General features: G+C 39.0%; 1 pseudogene; it reads right to left on the minus strand.

The window, feature by feature from the left end:
• Positions 1 to 2,242: 2,242 nt before the first annotated feature.
• Positions 2,243 to 2,594, minus strand: LOC115849581 (reactive oxygen species modulator 1 pseudogene; annotated as a pseudogene).
• Positions 2,595 to 5,072: the final 2,478 nt, after the last annotated feature.

Raw genomic sequence — 5,072 nt, forward strand, 5'->3', positions numbered from 1 at the left:
AATATCCATGCCCTATGACCCAGCAAACTGAACTCTGGAACCAAACTATCTGAGTTCAAATCCTGGCCCTGCTATTGACCAGCTGTGTGACCTTTGGTAAATTGTTTAACCTCTCTGTGCCTTGGTTTCCTAATCTGTAAAACGAGGATAAAAACATGGGCTTGTTGTGAGGATTAACTGAATTCACATATGTAAAGCATTTAGAAGAGAACTTAGCATACAGTAAGTGTTATATATGTATTTGTTGCATAAATTCCCCTTCTCGATATCTACCTAGGGAAACACACATGTGCGCCAAAAGCAGGTTCAGGGATGCTCATCTACAGCATTGTTTGTAGCAGTAGAAAAAAATGAAAACTACCTAAATATTCATCAATAAGGCGATGGTGAAACAAAGGAAGGTATAGTGGTACTATGGAATCCTATGAAACAGCTAAAAAAAATGAAGTAAATCACTATGTTCTAACATGGAAAGATCTGTGACAAGTGTTTTTATGTACCAAAAAGCTAAATTCAGAATGATACACATGGGATGATCCTATCTAAACATACAATACTGCATATATATATACACATATACATATACAGAAATTTATCTCCATACATAGAAAGAGACCTGGAAGGATACACTTCAAATTGATGTCATTAGAGCTGTTACCTGGTGGGGAGTGTTGGGGGGAGCCTGATTGGATATAAAAGTGGTCAAAAATGATTTTATATTTTACAAGGAGAATATATTCATCTGTGACTTATGTGATTAAAAAGAACTGTTTTACATAAGGTGGATAGCTGGTGGGAAGCAGCCGCATAGCACAGGGAGATCAACTCGGTGCTTTGTGACCACCTGGAGGGGTGGGATAGAGAGGATGGGAGGGAGAGAGACGCAAGAGGGAAGAGATATGGAGACATATGTATATGCATAACTGATTCACTTTGTTATAGGGCAGAAACTAACACACCATTGTAAAGCAGTTATACTCCAATAAAGATGTTAAAAAAAAAAGAAAGAACTGTTTTAAAGTTTAATGAAGAAGTAACCAAAAGTAACCAAAGGGAATTATCTTTTCAACAAATAGTTCTGGAACAATTGGATATCCATAAGAATAAAATGAACCTCTATCCATATCTTGTTTCATATTAAAAAGTTAACACAGGGCTTCCCTGGTGGCGCAGTGGTTGAGAGTCCGCCTGCCGATGCAGGGGATGCGGGTTTGTGCCCCAGTCCGGGAGGATCCCACATTGCCGCGCAGCGGCTGGGCCCGTGAGCCATGGCCGTTGAGCCTGCGCGTCCGGAGCCTGTGCTCCGCAACGGGAGAGGCCACAACAGTGAGAGGTCCGCGTACCGCAAAAAAAAATAAAAATAAAAATAAAAAATAAATAAAAACATTTGTGGATCAAAGAACTCCAGGCAGTGAAAAACAACCCACAGAATGGGAGAAAATATTTGCAAATCATATATCTGATAAGGAATTAGTATCCAGAATATTTAAAGAACTCCTACAACTCAACAATTTTAAAAAACAGACAACCCAATTCAGAAATAGGCAATGGACTTGAATTAGATATTTCTCCAAGAAGATATACAAATGGCTAATAAGCACATGAAAAGATGCTCAACATCACTAATCATTACGGAAATGCAAATCAAAATCACAATGAGGTATAATTTCTCATCCATTAGGGTGGCTATTATTTTTTTAATGGAAAATAACAAGTGTTGGTGAAGACGTGGAGAAATCTGGAACTCTTGTGCATTGCTGATGGGAGTGTAAATGCCATTATGGAAAACAATTTGGCAGTTCCTCAAAAACTTAAACATAGAATTACCATATGATCCAGCGATTCTGCTTCTAGGTATAGACCCAAAAGAAATGAGAGAAACAACTCAGATACTTGTACACCAATGTTTATTGCAGCAGTATTCATAATATCCAAAAGGTGGAAACAATCCGTGTCCATCAACAGAGAATGGACAAACTGCAGTGTATACAAGCAATGGAATATTATTCAGACTTAAAAAGCAGTGAATGTGGGATAGGGAGGGTGGGAGGGAGGGAGACGCAAGAGGGAAGAGATATGGGAACATGTGTATATGTATAACTGATTCACTTTGTTATAAAGCAGAAACTAACGCACCATTGTGAAGCAATTATACTCCAATAAAGATGTAAAAAAAAAAAAGCAGTGAAATTCTGAAACATGCTACAATACGGATGAACCTTGAAAACTTTTTTTTTTTTTTTTCAGAATACTCAGACTTGTTTTATTATAGTACATGGGCTGGGAATGATGGGAGGGGGTGGATGTTGTGGGCAACCACTGCCCTGATTAGCACCGGATGCCCATCCCAATGGCCATGAATGTGCCAAAGGTGCCGCCACTCTGCATCATGGTTTTCCCGATGCCGCCCATCAGCTCCCGACCCCGCATTCTGATCCTGAGACAGGAAAAGGTGCCGAAGAGCGCCCCGGCTGCCATGCCCACGGCACAACCCATCACAAAGCCCATCTTCACGCGGTCGAAGCAGCTTGGCTGTGACTGTCCATAGGGGCCCACGGCCACCGGCATCTTGTTCGTGGCCTCAGTCACTCAGCTCTACGTCTCGAACCTTGAAAACTTTATGCTAAGTGAAGTAAGCCAGATACAAAAGGACAAATATTTTATGATTCCACTTATATAAGATACTTAGAATAGGCAGATTCACATAGAAAAAGTAGAATAGAGGTTACAAGGAGTTTAGGAGAAGGGGGAAAGGGGAACTACTGCTTAAGGGGTACAGAGTTTCTGTTTGGAAAGATGAAAAGCTTCTGCAAATGAATAATGGTGATGATTTCACAACATGGTGAATGTATTTTTTTAAAAAACCTATTCAAGTATAGTTGATTTACAATGTTGTGTTAGTTTCTGGTGTACAGTAAAGTGATTCAGTTATATATATATATATATTCCTTTTCATATTCTTTTCCATTATAGGTTATTACAAGATTTTGAATATATTTCCCTGTGCTATACAATAGGACCTTGTTGTTTATCTATTTTATATATAGTAGTTTGTATCTGCTAATCCCAAACTCCTAATTTATCCCTCCTCCCACTTTTCCCCTTTGGTAACCATAAGTTTCTTTTTAATGTCTCTGAGTCTGTTTCTGTTTCAGAAATAAGTTCATTTGTATCATATTTTAGATTCCACATATAAGTGATATGATATGATAGTTGACTTTCTCTGTCTGACTTACTGCACTTAGTATGATAATCTCTATCTAGGTCCATCCATGTTGCTGCAAATGCTATTATTTCATACTTTTTTTTATAGGTGAGTAATATTACATTGTCTATATGTACCACATCTTCTTTATCCATCCATCTGTTGATGGACATTTAGGTTGCTTCCATGTCTTGGCTATTGTAAATAGTGCTGCTGTGAACATTGGGGTGCATGTATCTTTTCGATGTGAATGTATTTAATACCACTTAAATGTACATTTTATTTTTGTTTGTTTGTTTTTATGTTTTCACCGCGCGCTGAGCAGCATGCGGGATCTTAGTTCCCTGACCAGAGATCAAACCCATGCCCCCTGCAGTAGAAGCATGGAGTCTTAACAACTAGACCACCAGGGAAGTCCCCTAAAAGTACATTTTAAAATGGTCAAGGTGGTAAATCTTATGTATAGTTTACCCCAATAAAAAAAATAAATTAAAGACTGATCTTAACATATGTTGGTGAGGATATGGAGTAACTGAAACACTGTTAATGGGAATGTAAAATAATAAACCTCTTTGGAAAACAGTTTGGCAATTTTTTCAAAAAGTTAAACATACATCTACCATATGACCTAGCCATTCCACCTGTAGGTATTCACCAAGAGAAATAAAAACATTTGTTCATAAAAAGACTTGTATAGAAATGTTCATAGCAGCTTTATCTGTAATTGCCCCAAACTGGGAACAACCCAAATGTCTATCCAAAGGTGAATGGATAAATTAATTGTGGTATACACACATATATCCGTGTGTATATGTATATATACATAAATGTACTATATGACATATACAATGAGGTACTATTCAGCAATAAAAAGAATAAACTATTGATGCATGCAACAACATGGATGAATTTCAAAATAATTATGCTGAGTGAAAGATGCTAGACAGGGCTTCCCTGGTGGCACAGTGGTTGAGAGTCCGCCTGCCGATGCAGGGGACACGGATTCGTGCCCCGGTCTGGGAGGATCCCACATGCCGCGGAGCGGCTGGGCCCGTGAGCCATGGCCGCTGAACCTGCGCATCCAGAGCCTGTGCTCCGTAGCAGGAGAGGCCACAATAGTGAGAGGCCCGCGTACGGCAAAAAAATAAAAATAATAAATAATAATAAATAAAAAAGATGCTAGACAAAAAAAATAGAGTACAGACTAGAAGATTTCCATTTATGCAAAATTCTAGAAAATGCAAATTAATCAATAGTGACAGAAAGCAGATCAGCAGTTGCCTGGGAGTGCAGGGGGAGGAGCTGGAGTGAGGGGTTACAATGAGACGTGAGGAAACTTGGGGCTGATGGAATTTCACTATCTTAGTTGTGATGATGGTTGCATTGGGTGTATACGCACATCAAAATTTGTCAAACTGTATACTTTAAATATGTGCCATTTATTGTATGTCAATTATTCCTCAATAAAGCTGTTGAAAAAAAATAAGTTTCAGAAGGAAGTAGCCAGAAGTGGTCAGGAGGGAATTGGAGCACTAATTCATTGACTGAGTCACTATGTTCTATGCATTTGATACATCATCTCTGATTCTTACAACAAACTGAGAAGTAAGTATGGTTATCCCTATTTTCCAGATAAGGCATCTGTGGTTCAGAGAGATTAAGCCATTTGCTCAAGGGCACACAGAGATAGATTTAAACTGTGCTCTTTCCATTCTGCCTCACTGTCTCCCAGCAATGTGAGAAAGTGAGGAGAAGCCTGTGCTGGTTCATCGATTGCTGACAGTAAGTTGATCAGGGAATCTGAGGCATGAAACGTTACTCTTTAAGATGGAGAGTGAAGGGCTTGTACCGCTCCACTCTTGGTGTG

This window comes from Globicephala melas, chromosome X (genome assembly GCF_963455315.2).
Source record: "Globicephala melas chromosome X, mGloMel1.2, whole genome shotgun sequence".
Classification (NCBI taxonomy): domain Eukaryota; kingdom Metazoa; phylum Chordata; class Mammalia; order Artiodactyla; family Delphinidae; genus Globicephala; species Globicephala melas.